Source organism: Vombatus ursinus, unplaced genomic scaffold (genome assembly GCF_900497805.2).
Source record: "Vombatus ursinus unplaced genomic scaffold, bare-nosed wombat genome assembly UNPS02008996.1, whole genome shotgun sequence".
In the NCBI taxonomy this organism is placed as follows: Eukaryota; Metazoa; Chordata; class Mammalia; order Diprotodontia; family Vombatidae; genus Vombatus; species Vombatus ursinus.
Genome location: NW_020948774.1, coordinates 3,672,551 through 3,689,844, shown reverse-complemented (window position 1 = coordinate 3,689,844; position 17,294 = coordinate 3,672,551). Strand labels below are relative to the sequence as shown.

At 37.1% G+C, this 17,294-nt stretch overlaps 1 protein-coding gene across 2 annotated transcripts in view; it reads left to right on the top strand.

Annotated features, from left to right (window-relative positions):
* The first annotated feature begins 683 nt into the window (after nt 1–683).
* Nucleotides 684–17,294, top strand: part of CARD14 (caspase recruitment domain family member 14) — a 71,573-nt gene continuing 54,962 nt past the window's right edge. For both annotated transcript variants that reach the window (XM_027850171.1, XM_027850169.1), the window contains exons 1-2: nt 684–771; nt 1,358–1,416. The gene's annotated coding sequence lies outside the window, so the exon portion shown is untranslated. The remainder of the gene's footprint in view (nt 772–1,357; nt 1,417–17,294) is intronic.

Sequence of the window (17,294 nt, the reverse complement as noted above, 5' to 3'; positions counted from 1 at the left end):
CAGGCTTCCCCAGCTTTTGACTGATACACTGATTTACTTTGATTTACTCATTTCACCCTTCCTGTCTTGCCTTGCTGATTCAAGAGTCTGGCTTTAGGCCCAGAGCAGCTGAAGAAAGTGGATTCTTGGTTAGCCCAAAGATTTGGGGATATAGAGAATATCATTTGATTAATTTCTTGGTCCATTGCCTTGTGGGAGCTGGGATCAGCTTAATTTTCTCTCTGATGCTTCCCGATTTTACTGTGAAATGGGAACCTGATATAAATCCCCTTCTCTTCTAGACTGGGTGGGAAAAACACCAATGTTTTATTCAATATCACTTAACTCCTAACTGCCTGATTTATTTTAACTGGATCAAACAGAGGTGTTTATATTCTTCCCATGTTTGATTTTGACCTCAGAAGGACCTCAGAGTTTATTCCAGTTTCATTAACATCTGGAAGACAGCTCCAAATGGATCTGTTAACAGTCTCACAGTTGTTCAGGTACTAGCGTGCCAACGATTTGCACTGTTCCCTTCATACGATTGTCCTCAGTTAGCAGCTCCCAAACAAGCTCCCATGGCCCATGGACAAGACAACCTGTGCAGTGTTTTGGGGTTCTGTCAGGAGAGCCTCTGCCCTGGCTTTCCTGGAAACAAAGCTGATATGCTTGTCAAACCTGCTTTTCCACAGCTGTCTGGGCAACACTCTCGTCCCAGGTCTCATTCATGTTCGTCTCTTCAGTACAAAGAGGAAAACAAATGTCCAGAACCTGTGCCTTTAACAACAGGTAGTACATCCGAAGGTCGTGGGGGAATGGTGGGGATTAGGAGAGAATTATGGTGGGGGTATGGAGGAATATTTCTTAAGGACAGGGAGGTAGCAGTGTCTCTGAGTGAGGAAATATCCTCCTCTAGGAGGATTGACAAGTTTGTGTCCTGGGAAAGGAGACAACAAAGGAGACAAGATCCTCTTTTGTTTGTAGTGTGTGAGTAGAGGGAACATAGTTCTGAGTGCTGGGGTTGTTAAGAGGGTATTATGAGTCAGGTTAGGAATTCAGTTAGGAATTCAGTTAGGAATTTTCCTAGCTGAAAGCTTGGAGTGATTCTGAGTGTACTTCTAACTTTTAATCTGAAAAAAAAATTGCTAATACAACAGAGTAGATAGCCACGGACCTTAGATGCTATTATATTACTGTTAGGCTTAAAAATAAGCTAATTATTATAATGGTATTACAGATCTGACCCTATCACTCCCCTTCACAGTTGTGAGGATCTTATCTGGATGAGCTATTTCATCAACTTTCCAAGCATGCTAGCGTACTACAGTTATAGCACACCCCTTGTTTGACTTACCACCTCCTCCCCCTTTTTCAGTGACATACCCACTTCCAGGGCCCTGGAAAGACTCCATACTGAAGCCAACTCAGTGACTGGTGAGTCTCTGCCTGTAACCTCCACATTATTATTATTATTTTTTTTAGTGAGGCAATTGGGGTTAAGTGACCTGCCCAGAATCACCAGCTAGGAAGTATTATGTGTCTGAGGCCAAATTTGAACTCAGGTCCTCCTGACTTCAGGGCCAGTGCTCTATCCACTGCGCCACCTAGCAGCCCCGAAACCTCCACATTATGAGAAGACTCAGCCTTACTGTTCACTCTCCACTCTCAGTTCATCCTGTAGCCTGGACCCCTGGGCACAATGACAACCTGTCTGAACTCTTTCTCATTCTCATACCTTCCCATCCCAGTAATTCTGAATCACCTGCTGTCATTGTACAAATGCCATTCTCTGTTCCTCCCCCTCACTCTCTGGTCTTGTTTCTATCTCCAGCCCATTCTTAACCCACAATGCTCCATGCAATATCTAACAACTCCTTCCACTGTGCTCTCTACAAAGCCTGCTCAATAGATAACAAACTTGCTTTCATGTTGTCCTTTCTCACTCCTTCCGTCTTCTTGTACTCTCTGAGACTTGCTCCCTCCTGATTACCTAGCTTCCTGTGGTCACCCTTTCCAGCACTAGTTGCACCTTCACTCATACCCTGATTTAGGGAATTTAAATAATCCTTACTCTCCACTGGTTCTGCCTCTACCACCATCATTCAGTAATCTTTCTTCCCTTGAGGTTTATCAATCCATATTTATCACCCAATCAAGATTCTGGTAGCTGTATCCACAAGGAAACCCTCCTTCCTTCCTCAATGAGTTCAGTGCCTGGCTTATAGTTTTTCTCTCCTTCTCAACTCCTGTCTTCATACTACAGGGCTTCAACATACATACTGATTCTCCCATAAATACCCTAACTTTCCAGTTCCTTATCTTACCTACTTTCCACAATCTTCTCCTCCATTCCACTTCAACTACACGTAGAAATGATAATATCCTGGCTCTTGCCATCACCCAGAAGTGCTCTACTTCCATGTTCATAAACTCTGAAATTCTTTTATCTGATCATAATTTTTATTCGTTCCATTCTTCCTTTGGTTTATGATTCTCCCCCATTCTTCATCCTTACCATGGCTTCTAATTCTTCCACTCTTCAGTTCTTCCCGAGGCCATGACCCTGGCTCTGGCTTCCCTCCATTCCTTTCCCCATCTTGACACCTTGGTGAAGCAGTTAAACTATCTTCTCTCTAGTCCTTTGCCTCCCTTATCCCATCAATAATCTTGCCCTGCTAACCCCAGTTTTGGATTATTGCCAACATATCCTGCTTTCACTCTTATCTTTGTACTGATGAACAAAGCTAGAGAAAATCATAAAACTGTGCTGATTGGATCCACTAAAATTATGTTACATAATCTCAACTGGGCCCTCACTGCAGTGAGGCAGTCCTTTTATACCTCCCAATAGATTTATTATCTCACTTACTATAGAGGCTTTTCCACACCTTTTATTCCTTCTTCTCAAACCTTCCATGGTAACCCTTCCCTCACCCTCTCAAGTGAGAATCATGCCTCATATTACAATGAAAATATTGAGACCATTCACTAACTCTTTTTTCCTCCCTTCCTCTTCATCTTATATGATTCAGATACCTTTCCTCACTATCTTCTCCCTGTGTTACATGAAGAGATGGTCCTTCTCCCGTGCAAAGGCACACCCCTCTTTGTGCCAATTCCATTCCATCTTCACCATCCCCATTCTCTCATTAATCTTCAATCTCTTCTCTTTTACTGGCTACTCTCCTGATGTCTACAAACATGCCCATGCATCCCCCATCATCAAAAAAACCTCTACTTGAACCATCTATCTCTGTCCTGTATTTGTTACCCTCTATCCTGAGCTCCAGTCTCACATCACTAACTACTTTTTGGACATCTTGAACCAGATGTTCTATAGATTCAAAATGTCTAAAGAAGAAATCATTATCTTTGCTTCCCTTTCTTTACCAACACTAGACCCTTCCCTTTCTCAACTTTTCTATTACCATCAAGGGCACCATGATTTTTCCAGTCACCCAGGCTTGCAAATTCAGTATCATATTCAACACTTCACTGGCATTTACTCCATATATCTGATATGTTGATGACTTGTCATTTCTACCTTTATGATATCTCCATTATATGCCCCTGAACTCCACAGACACAGCTACCATCCTTGTTCAGATGTTCATCACTTCATACCCAGGCTATTGCTACTGCATTTTGGTTGATCTCCCTGTCTCAGATCTCTCCCCATTCTAATCCACTATTCACTCAGCTGCCAAAGTGATTGTACTAAACTATGGGTCTGACCAAGTCACCCCCTCCCAAACACATCACTCAATAAACTCCAGTGACTCCCTTATTATTTCCAGTATTAAATATAAAATCATTTGCCTGACATTTAAAGCTATTCACAATCTCTCCCTTTCCTCCCTTTCCGGTCTTCTTTTACTTTGTTCCTCACCATTACTCTACAATTCAGCACCTTCTTGCCACTCCTCAAATGTGACTCTCCATGTGTACCATTTCACTGGCTCCTCCATGCTTGAAATGTTTTCCCTTCTCATCTCAGCAGTTAATATCTTCCCTCTGAGATTACCTTCTATTCACACTGAATATATTTTGAATGTACAATTTTTCCATGTTGTCTGACTCCCATTGGAATTGAGCTCCTTGAGGTCGAGGAACATAATTTTCCTTTCTTTGTATCCCCAAGGCTTAGCATAGTGTCTGGCATGTGGTCAGCTTGTTGACTGACTTTTGACTAAGTAATTAGCCCTGGCAATTAAGAGTAGGGCTGTGGAGAGGAGCAGGCCCCAACAGTTCAGCTGAAAAACCCAGCAGAAACATTTCTCATATCTCTTCTTAGGATCCAAGCTTGTTCTTTATACTTTTGCAACATTCACTTTTGTGGTTATTCATTCAATTTACATTGTTGCAGTAACTGTGTGTATTATTTTCCTGGCTTTTCTTACTTCACTTTGCATCAGTTCATGTAAATCTTTCCATGCTTCTCTGTGTTTATCATATTTGTTGTTTCTCACAGCAAAGTAATATTCCATTGCATTCATGTACCACAACTTTTTAAGTTATGATAGTCATTAAAATCAAGCAACTAAAATGAACTTGGAACCAAATCTCCAAATTTCCATGTTGCGTAAAATATTAAGCCAAGATTTTAAAAACTCATGAAGCATATCCAATGCATTGTATCACTTCTAAACATCATTTAAAATATTTCATCTTTGCATTTTATTTATTTATTTATTTATTTTTTAATTTTGGCTAGGCAATGGGGTTAAGTGACTTGCCCAGGGTCACACAGCTAGTAAGTGTTATGTGTCTGAGGCCAGATTTGAACTCAGATCCTCCTGAATCCAGGGCTGGTGCTCTACGCACTGCGCCACCTAGCTGCCCCATCTTTGCCTTTTAAAATTTATATTTTATAATCTTAATAATCATTACATAAATACTAGCCATAATTTATAAATAAATAAATATAGCTTAAATTTATAAAAAGTAAATATGTATATGCTAGAGATGCCTGCATGAACTCTTTTTACTGATAGGGGTGAGCAATCAAAAAGTTTGGCAGATACTGGTGTAGAGGATAGATTGAAGAGAAGAGAGACTGGATTCAAGAAGACTAATTAGGGAGCTGTTGAAGTAATCCAGAATAAGAGATGAGGAGGGCCTGAATTAAGATGGTGGCTATGTGAGTGGAGAGAAGGGAATGGATGTGAGCATTGCTGAGGAAGTGAAACTGATAGGACTTAGCAATTGATTGGATATGAGAAATGAGTGAGAGTCTAGATGAGGTTAGAAACCTGAATAATTGGGAACAATGATGGTTTCCTCTGTAGAAAGAGCGAAGTTACTAGGCCTGATGGGTTTAGAAAGAAAGACAATGAGTTCAATGATAATTGAGTTTGAGATGCCTATGGGGCATCCTGGTAGAAATGTCAAGCAGGTAGTTGAACATATGTGGGCCAAGAATTCAGGAGAGAGCTGAGGGCCTGTTGGATATTTAAGTTTTATAGTCATCTACATAAAGATGATAATTGGACACATAGGATCTGGTAAGATGACTAAGAGAGAGTATGGAAAGAAGAGGAGGGTAGGACAGGGCCTTGGAGTTTACCCCTGGAGAGAGAGAGAAAGAGAGAGAGATGCTGCTACAAGGGAGACTGAGAAGGAAGAGAATCAGAACAATATCAAAGAAGTTATTATGTATTTGTGATGCAACTTTTATAATATAAACATATTGATAGAGTGTGTATCTGTGTGACTTATATATGTTACCTGAGGACCAGCTGAGCTAAGTGTGGAGAGGCTCAGCCTCAGATTAGCTGTGAGGTGAATTTTCTGGCCATAGCAAACTTCATATACTATTTTCTAAGGGAAAGATTGCAGCCTCTTTCCACCCTGTCAAATTACCCTGCCTCCCATGTATGCAATCAGAAGTGATCATTAGTCAGCAATCTCCTGATGCAAAAATTGCCATAAATAGATTTCACACTTCAAAAACTCTTAACAGCTTTCAATCTCTTCCTATTTCTTGCTTTCTCTCCCTCTGCTGGATCAGGTACTAGCATGTTTCTTGTGTCTTCAGTGTGCCATATTGCTGACTCCATGGTTTAGTCCCTCAGTTGAATAATTGTATATTAATAAAATTTAGAAGCTAGAAAGGAACTTATATCATCTCTAGGTGAAGAATTTTATTGATGGGGAATCTGACACTCAAGGAAGTAATACCAAGATACCAGAAGACTGTTGACCCTTCAATTGCTAATTGTACCCCATAATTCACAACTTTCCTAAAAAGTTTTAAAGAAAGTTCATCTGATATTTCTGTAGTCATAACATCCAAGGAAATTTCAGTGAATCTAAAGATTTTTCAACTCATTTCCTGGTTAGAGTTTTTTTTCCCTGTGCTTTAAAGTTCTATGGCTATTGGACTTTGAAACTTGGAGAAAGTCCCAAGAACTGAAATATCTGTGTCAGTTCATCACAGTATCACAGAAGATTCCAACAACTTACCTGGTGCTCTAGCATTTGTTTTCCCACTACCATCTTGCACTGAGCAGCTTGTCGGGGAAAAAATCAACAGCTCCAGTTACGAAGCTACTTCCATTCCCTCACTGGGGAGAGAGCAGCCTCTGCTGTTCTAGTAGGACATTGTACTACATCCCTCTGCAAGGAGCTGCTGCTTAGACTAATCTGAACTGCTGCCAGGTGAGTGCCTTTCAAGGATTCAGGACCCTTGGACAAACTACATGGGGTCAGGAAGGAGGGAATGTTTTCCAGAAAATTTATTTCCCTTTTCTCCTAAACAGCATTATAAGATTTAGAACTGCCAGGGCACTTATATATCATCTTGTCCAATTCTCATTTGATAGATGAGGAAACTGAGGTTCAGAGAGACTGTGACTTGCCCAAGGCATAGGTCAATCACAATCAGTTAAGAAGCATATATTAAGTTTTTACTCTGTTCCTAGCATTGTGTCAAGCACCGAACAGACCCTTTCCCCAAGTAGCTCATATTTTAGTAGGGAAGACAATATGCAAACAATTAGATATTTATAAGGTCTATTAAGAGTAGATGGAAGGTAATCTCAGAGGGGAAGATATTAGCAGCTGGGGTGAATGGAAAGGCCTCTGCAGAAAGTAGGATTTGACCTCATTCTTGATAAAAACCAGGAAATTCAATAGGTGGAGGTGAGGAGAATATGTATTGCAGGTTTGGGGAACAGCAATTACCAAGGTACTAAGATAGGAGGAGTGTCCTGTGTGAAACAGATCAGTCTAAATGCTGGATATGGAGAAGAGAGTAAAGAGTAAGAAGACTGGAAAGGTAGGAAGGGGACAGGTCAAATAGAAGAGCATATTTGATGCTGGAAGTAATAGGGAGCCACTGGAGTTTATTGAATTGGGGTTATATGTGTATTGATTCATAACAACATTGCTTTTTCTGATACAGTGCTTTTCAAACAAAAATAATTGGTTAGTAGATCAGTAGATTCCATAGGGAAGCAGAAGGTGCTGTGGATTACCTATTTGCCATATCTGCTTCTGCTTATCTTTCTTTCACCACCAAAATCACCATAATTAATTAGTGTAATGATGACAGGCCAACAGAGGGGAGCAATAGCATGGAAGAATTTTCAGCAAGGATAAAGTACAGGTTCCAGTATTCTCCCTTGTCTCCATATGGAAACAGATCTAAACACAGAAAGGCAGGGTGTGGACTCACAGGGCAAGGGAGCATTCTGGTAAGTGTGAAGGGCACAGTATCCTTATGGGCTATCTTCTTTTATGCCTTTGGGTGACCTGGAAGCCTTGTCAATGGCTCAAATCTTAGTCCCTGGAACCAAGTAAGTCTTGAGGAGGGTTTAAATGCATTTTTAAAAAATAAGTTTTTATTGATATTTTCTGTTTCTTATATCACCCTATATTAGTGAGGAACTGTGCTTTCCAAATATTATTTGATACTCACAATGACCCTGAGAGGTAGGTGCTCTTTTTATCCCCATTTTACAGATTAAGAAACTGAGGCAAACAGAGGTTAAGTGACTTGCTCTGAGTCACACAGGTAGTAAGCATCTGAGGCAGAATTTGAAGTCAGGTCTTTCTGACTCCAGGCCCAGTGTTCTATCCACAGCACCACCAAGCTGCCCCTAAATTTGTAGTACATTAACTTGTAACATCCCTTTCTGGAGCTACTCTTCATTGGGTGGCTACTACCTTGAGGTTCAAAGGGTACCCTGTGAGTACCTACTCCTAATACTATGGCACATTATCCTCCTACTAGTTTGCTTCCCATTAGCAGTCAGCTAGCAGACACAATTGAGTCTTATCAAAGACATTTACTAAGGTGGCATAGTAACAAAACATTTCCTGACATAAATCTGACTCTCCCACATACACAGTGTCCATAGGAATAGTAGGCACAAACTGAGAATACAATGGTAGTGAGACATTTATCTAGGGAACCCAAGTGACCAAAGCAACTGACAACTCCATAACATCAGGTTGCAATGTTCTTTCTTTACTGATAGTGTCATCACAAAACTTTCTATTGCCAGGGCTAACTCTTTCTTGGGTCCACAGCTGACTCTCTTCTTTGCTGCCAGAGGTCACTCTCCTTGAAGCTATTTCCTGCCTAGAATGATTGCCATTTTTTATCTGTCTGTTTGGAATGTGCATCTCTGTTCCCTCAACTGTGCCTTAAGCTCTTTTTAACTGATTCTCAAACTGCTGTATGGAGTATCTCCCTTGGAGTAAGTAGTTCTGTCATTAGATGCCACAGCAGAGGGTAAGCTAGGAGAAAAAAAAATGCATTCCTCTCTCTTTTTCCAAGAGGTGAAGAACTGGGTTCTTCTCTGACTTCTAGATTCTGCTTCACTATGTCTATCTAACTGACTTATATTGACTAGACTGACCAGACTTTTTTAAAGTCACCTGAGCACGTGGCCAATAATTGTCCAATATAACTCTCTTCCAATTCAATCATAATAAGATATAAAGTCCTATTATCTATGATTATATCCTGTGGCTACGTCAACTGAGCATGGAGGAAGGAGGAAGATACCAAATCTTTCTCCCTTACATATTAGAGTCTCCATTTTACAGATGAAAAACTAAGGCTTATTGATAGGTTAAGTGACTTGTCCACAATCATATGGCTATTAAGTGGTAGAACGGGGACTCAGTTCAATTCAATTTCTGATAGTCATTTACTTGTTCTTCAAGCTCTTAGAGGAGATTATACAATCTCCTTAAACAATCTTTCCCAAAGCCTAACAATAATAATTCATATTTATATAGTGCTCTCTCTCTATGTATATATACATACATATATATATATATATTTCTCACAACAACTGATTGATACAAGTAGAGTGAGAGATGTGATTTGGATTGTAAAGCTGAGGAAACCAAAGTTGCGATATAAAATGACTTTTCTGTAGTCACACAACTAGTAAAGGTTAGAGTCAGGTTTTGAGATGAGATCTGACTCCAAATCTAGTGAGCTTTCTACTACACTACTTTGTCTTCCAACAATAGAGAATGTAGATTTCCTATTGTACCTGGGAGAGAAAACAGAAAAAAGGCGATTATCTCTATTTTCTTTGGTTTTTTTTTTAATATAAAATCTATTTTCACAGGAAACAATATATTGTCTATAACTTAAAGTCTTAGAAAAAGGATTCTGAACCTTTTTTGTGTCATGAACCCCTTTAGAAGTCAGGTGGAATCTATGTACCCCTTCTCATAAAGTAAAATATAGAGGATTACAAAGGAAACCAGTTACATTAAAATACAATTATCAAAATGTTTTTCAAAATGAGTTCATAAATCCTGGATAAGAAGTCCTGTCTTGAGGGTTGCCAGGGATGCCAGGAGGCCCCTGTGAACCTGTCAGAGGCAGAACTTGAACCCAGGTCTTCCTAACTGGAAAATTGTCCAGTATGCTGACTCTCATCCTTATTAAACAAGTGAGAGTTGCTGAGCAGCCACAAATGCAAAAAAAAATCCAGTATTTATCCATAAATCCTTGAACCAGTTTTTCATGCACTGACCGCACATTTCAGAGAAGTAAGAAATGATTAAATAATTTAAGTGGGAAACTCAAACTAATCTGACCATCCATATAGTTTTTTTTTTTTTGTGGAGATCAATAAAGTGGGCATGGGGTTCTTGATCGCTACTTCCTGAATTATAGTTGTTTTTAGAGAAGTATGCATGGTCTAAGCCTAACAAATGGTCTGGGTACTGACTTACTCAAGTGGCTCCAACAGGATGGTTTTAATGTCATGTTCAGTTGGCATCACTTGAAGTCTTGTTGATTTTTTACTAGGACTTTGGCTTATGAAACATAATCCTTCAATTTTTATTTTGCCTATAACTCCACATCAGAAGTAAGGTATGGTTATTAATTACCCTTGTAATGTTACTATACCATACTATCATTGCTATAAGAAATTATTAGGTAAATAAGCATAGAGAAAATGTAATCACAGATTCTAGCTTTTTTCAGTGTGAGAAATTAGTCTTAGAGATTCCTTGGTTCTGGGCCTCTCTATCTAGACACTCAAGTCTAGCCTCTTTCTGGCATTGGTCCTTTTCTGTCAGACTGTTTGCAAGGAGAATTTTCTTATTTCCATCCTATTTTTACTCTTGGTCCAAACCAAACTTCCCTCAGATTCCTTTGTCACCCAAGACAACAGGTTCCTTCTTACCCATGTGATCTTTTCCCTCACCAACGTATTTCCCACTTAAGTGGAATGACTTCCCAAGTGTGATTCTCTGGGGACTCTAAAACACCATCTTATACTAATCCATAGCTTTGGCAGAAGACTTCCTTAACCTCTAATTTCTCGCTAATATTCTTAGTCTCCTAATTTCTCATTAACTTATGCCTGTGCAACAGTGGGGCTCCACTGATTATCGCATCACACTTAAAAGGAACTTTTAAGTAGGAATTTTTAACAGTGATCGTATGTCTCCTTGAATCAATCAAAGCCATCATGTGAGAGAGTTGGTAAGTTCCTAAAGAACAGGTGTGAAAGGCAGGAGCTATGACAAAACTACATAAGAGGTGAGCAGAGCAAAAAGAGAAGGGTCATACAGAACTGAGACAGAAAGAACTTGTCAGCAACCAATGGAAGAAAAAAGAGAAGGTAGGACCTAATTGTGGCAGAAAATTGAGGAGAAAATTGGCCTTATAGGCATCTCAGTTCAGAAGACTAGGGCCAATGCCGCCAGTGTACCCGTTAACTCAAGAAATGAAAGTAGTCTCGAGAGAAGGTCTACTCTTTCTCCAATTTCCCCTCCTGGTACCTGTCTATAAATAGACACTGTAATATAATCTGCTGATTCATTACCAACATGTTTCAAGTAAACTGAATTTTGACTCAATTACAAAGATGCCAGGGCTTAACTAAAGATAAAAATAAATATAAACTAAGGAAGAGAGCCAAACTTTTCCCTAAATGTTAGGAATTTTCCTAACTAGGGGCTAGAAGCAATTGTGATTAAGCTTATAACTCTTTACCTAAATTAGGATAAACTCCTTAAAGTTATAAAAGAAGGAATCATATGAAACCTTGGACTATGATATTTTACCCCTAGGCTTAAAACAAGCTAATTATTGTAACAGGGTGTAGCGCCTGCTTCTGCAGGTCTGGTGAAAAGAGTGTTGTAATCAGAGAACTAGACTCAGTATTTGTCACTTGCTACTCACTACCTGCCTGAATTTGGGCAAATTACTTGACCTTTCTGGCCTCAGTTTCTCCATTTAGAGAGGGAATTGGACTAGTTGATGACTGAGGTCTCTTCTAGGTCTAAATTCTCTGAATCCCAAATTTTAATTTTCTTCTTGTTCTGATATTTTTATTTTTAAATAAGCATTTATTAAGTACTTACTTTGTGTCAGACAATGTGCTGAGAGTTTGGTATACATAGAAAAGTAAAAATAGTTCCTCCTTTCAAGGAGTATACATCCTAATGGGGAAAACAACATGTATATAAATAAACACATACAAGATACATACAGAGCATGTATCTGATTCTTTTTTTCTTCCTTTTAAAAGTTTTTATTAATATATTTTGTTTTCTCATTACCTTCATTTTAAAAATATAGTGCTACCACTGCCTGATCCAGAGGGCTGTTCCTTGTAACAAGAATAATAAAGACAAAAAAAGCATTCAAATAAAACTCCCAACATATTAATCATCTCTGATACACAATATTTCACAAATAGCCTTTTGCATGCACTTCAGTTCCTACTCAGAAGCCAATTAAAGTTTTTTTTTCGCTGTATAACAAGTGAACAGGAAACAGGTACCCTAAAGATTCAATTCAAATTAATTTTAAAAAAATCTAAGCAAAGTAGCAGGATATATAATTGCCCCACAAAACCATCAACTTTTCCACTAATGAAATCAATACTTAAAATTAGAAGGGAAACAATTAACTAGGAAAAAAAATCTTTGCAGCAAGTTTCTCAGAAAGGGTCTCATTTCCAAGATATCTAGGTAATTGGTATGGATATATAAAAACAGAAACTATTCCCCAATAGATAAATGGTCAAAAGATATGAAAGGGCAATTCTCTCTTTTAAAAATTATTTTTTACTTTTAAAAAATAATTCATTTTCTTCTGAACGTAAGAAATAAAACAAGCATTTTCATAACAAAGTGGGATAGAAAAACAGAATTGCACCTGAAATTGCAGATCCATTATGTACAACTTGCTATTCCTTTCAAATATATAACAAAGTTATCATGTGACTTTCTTTTTTTCTCCTTTATCCCCCTCTCCAAACTTTGAAATAGCTACCCTTAGACATAAATCTGTATATGTATACATACACATTCATATATGTACATACACACACATATATAATGTCAGTTCTTTTTCTGGATTCAAACAGCATCTTGTTTCAATCTTTGCGGATAGTTTGGGTATTTATAATAGAATGACTTGGTTGCTCAAAGTTGTTCTTAAAACGATACTGCTGTTACTGTATATAATGTTCTCTTGGTTCTGCTTATTTCATTTCTCATAATTACATAGAGATCTCCATGCTTTTCTAAAATCAGTGTGATCATCATGTCTTACAGCAGAGTAATATTCCATTATAAACATATACCACAATTTGTTTAGCCATTCTCCAATTGATAGACATTCTGCAATTTCCAGTTCTTTGCCACCACAAAGAGATCTGCTATAAACATTTTAGAACATGTAGGTTCTTTTCCGTTTTCCCTAATTATCTTGGGAAACAGACCTAATAGTGGTATTGCTGGGTCAGAGGGCATAGGCAGTTTAATAACTCTTTGGGTGTATTTTCAAATTTCTGTCCAATATGGTTGGATCAGCTTACAGATCTACCAATGAATTAAGGTCCCAATTTTTCTACATCCTCAGCAACATTTGTCACCTTCTCCTTTTATCATTTTAGCCAATCTGATAGGTGTAAATGATATCTCAAGGTTGTTTCAATTTGAATATCTCTAATCAATAATGACTTAGAGAATCTTTTTCATATGACTAAAAATTGTTTTGATTTCTTCATCAGAAAACTGCCTGCTCATATTCTTTGACCATTTACCAATTGTGGGATGACTCGCATTCTTATAGATTTGACAAAGTTCTTTATATATCTGAGATTTAAGAACTTTTTTCTGAGAACTGTCTATAAATTTTTCCCCCAGTTTTTTGCTTTATTTCTGATCTTGCTACATTTGTTTTATTTTTATAAAAACTAATTTAATGTCATCAAAATTATCCATTTTATATCTCACAACACTCTGTCTCTTGCTTGTTCATAAATTGTTCACCTATACATATGTCTGATAGGTAATATGTTCCATGTTCTTCAAATTTTCTTGTAATATTTCCTTTTATATCTAGGTCATGTACCCATTTTGGTAAATGGTATAAGATATTGGTCTATGCCCAATTTCTTCCAGACTGCTTTCAAGCTTTCCCAACAATTTTTATGAAATAAAGAATTCTTAACCCTAAAACTAAAGTCTTTACACTTGTCAAATACTGGGTTACTATGTTCATTTGCTGCAGTTGATTGTCTGCTCTGTACCATTGATCTACCTTTCTATTTCTTAGCCAGTACCAGATAGTTTTGACAATTACTACCTTATAGCTTAAGATCTGGTACTGCTAAACCTCCTTCTTTTACATTTTTTTTCCCATTAGTTCCTTTGATATTCTGTACCTTTTGTTCTTCCAAATCAATTTTGTTATTATTTTTTCTAGCTCTGTAAAGTAATGTTTTTGATAATTTAATTGGGATGGCATTGAATATATAGATTAATATTGGTAAAATTGTCATTTTTATTACATTGGCACTGCCTACCGATAAACAATTAATATTTCTCCATTAATTTTAATCTGATTTTATCTCTGCACAAAGTTTTTTATGTTCTTTTTTTATTTTTCTATGTAACAAAGTTTTTTGTTCATATAGATCCTGAGTTTGTTTTGGTAGGTATATTCCCAGGTATTTTATATTATCTAGAGTTATTTTAAATGAGGTATATCTAGCTATCTCTTTCTGTAGGATCCTGTTGGTGACATATAGGAATATTGATGGTTTATGTGGGTTTACTTTATATCCTGCTACTCTGCTAAACTTATTAATTATTTCAATTAACTTTTTAGTTGAGTCTTTAGGATTTTTCAAGTATATCATCCTATCATCTGCAAAAAGAAATAGTTTTATTATGTCATTCCCTTTTCTATTCCTTATATTTCTTTTTCTTCTCTTATTGCTATTGTTGGGATTTCCAATACAACATTGAATGATATTGGTGACAGTTGGCACCCTTGTTTCATACCATATCTTACTGGGAAGGCTTCTATCTTATCCCCACTATAAATAATGCTTGCTGATGGTTTTAGGTAAATGCTTCTTATCAATTCAAGGAAAAGTCCATTTATGCCTAAACTTTCAAATGTTTTTTAATAGAAATGAGTGTTGTATTTTATCAAATGCCTTTTCTGCATCTATTGATATTATTATATGATTTTTGTTACTTTTATTATTGATATAATCAATTATGTTAAACCATCCCTGCATTCCTTGTATGAATCCTGCTTGGTCATAATGTATAATCTTTGTAATATATTGTTGTAATCTTTTAGCTAGTATTTTATTTAAGATTTTTGCATCCATATTCATTGATGAAATTGGTCTATAATTTTCTTTCTCTGTTTTTACTTTTCCTGGTTAAGGTATCAGTATCATATTTGCTTTATAAAAGGAGTTTGGTAGGACTCCTTTTTTGTCTATTATTCCAAATAATTTATTTAATATTGGAATTAGTTGGTTTTTAAATGTTTGATAGGATAATTTTTTTCAATGAACAAAAATCAACTTTCTCTTCTTCTTACTTTTATCCCCTGGGGGGAAAAATCAATAAAACTTTTGTAATAAATACAGTCAAGCAAAACAAATTTCTGCATTCACCATGTCTAAAAAAATATATATCTCAATCTGCCACCCTAAGTTCATCACCTCTCTGTCAGGAAGTGGGTAGGATATTTTGTCATTCATCTTTTGGAATCAGGTTTGGTCATTGTGTTGATTAGAGTTCTTAATTTTTTTCAAAATTGCTTTGTCTTTACAATATTGTTATCATATAATTTGTTTTTCTGATTCTCCTTATTTAAATCTGTACCAGTTCATACAAATCTCAGATTTCTCTAAAACTATCTTCTTCCTCACGTCTTTGGTGCAGTAGTATTTCATTACATTCATAGACCATGATTTGTTTAGCTATTTTCTACAAGATGGATACCTTCTTAAATTTGAGTTCTTTGCTAGTGCAAAAAGAACTGCTCTAAATATTTTGTACATATGTATCTTTTACCTCTCTGGGATTAGTAGTGTTATCACTGGGCCAAAGAACATGAACAGTTTACTGACTTTTTGGACATAGTTCCAAATTGCTTTCCAGAATGGCTGTACTAATCCTCAGCTCCAACAGCTCATTAGTATATCTGTTTTCCTGAAGCCCTTCCAACATTTGTCATTTGCTTCTTTGCCAAGGTGTGAGGTGGAACTTCAGAGTTGCCTTATTTTGTATTTCTCTAAATTTAATGATTTGGAACATTGTTTCATATGACTATTGACAGCTTGGATTCCTTCCTTAGAAAACTGCTTTGAACACACAATTCTCAAAGCAAGAAATCTAAGCTATCAGAGCCATATGAAACAATGCTCTAAATTATATATATTAAATGTAAGATAATGCAAATTAAAACAACTCATATTCTTCATACTCATACAATTGGCAAAAATGATAAAGAAGGAAAATAATTTTTGGAGGGACTGTGAGAGGACACTAATGCACTGTTATTGTAACTATGAATTGACTTAACTATTCTGAAAGCATCATTTTGAAACTACACCCCCAAAGTTACTAAATTCTGCATACCCTTTGGCCTAGTAATAAAACCACCAGTCATATACCTCAAAGATTCCAAAGACAAAGGGAAAGGACTCATTTGTAGAAAAATAATTATAGCAGCACTTTTTGTTGTAGCAAAGTACTGGAAACAAAGTGGGTGCCCAGCATCTGGGAAATGGGTGGACAAATTATGGCATTTTAATGTAACAGAATATTATTATGCCATAATAATAAAATGGAGAAATTCAGGGAAAGACTTGTATGAACTGATTCAAACCGAAGTGAGCAGAACCAGGAGAACAGGGGCAGCTAGGTGGCACAGTGGATAGAACACTGACCCTGAAGTCAGGAGGACCTGAGTTCAAATCTGGCCTCAGACCAAACACTTGACACTTACTAGCTGTGTGACCCTGGGCAAGTCACTTAACCCCAATTGCCTAAAAAAAAAAAGAAAAGAAAAAAAAGAACCAGGAGAACAATTCATACAATGAGTATAAGAATGTAGAACGAAATAAATGTGAAATACTTAAGAACTCTGCTCAATGCAATGACCAATCTTGACTTTAGAAAATTAATGATAAAGCATGTCTCCCACCTCTTGGTAGAGAGATGATGGACTAGCAATGCAGAATGAGACATTTATTTTCATACATGGTCAATTCAAGAACTTGTTTTGTCTGGCTGTTGTTGTTTCTTACAACTGAGGGCTTTTAAAGATGGTGGTGGTGGTGAGTATTCAAGGCAAAGAGAGGGTGGGGAAAGAAAAGAAAAAGAAAAGAGCATCAAAGAATACACAGAAGGAGAAAGAAATTCAAAGCAGGACACAGACAAGCAGAACAGTATTAGTACTATTGTGTTACATAAAAAAATCATGCTAAAGGACAACCAGGTGGTGCAGTGGATAGAGCATTGGCCCTGGAGTCAGGAGGACCTGAGTTCAAATGTGG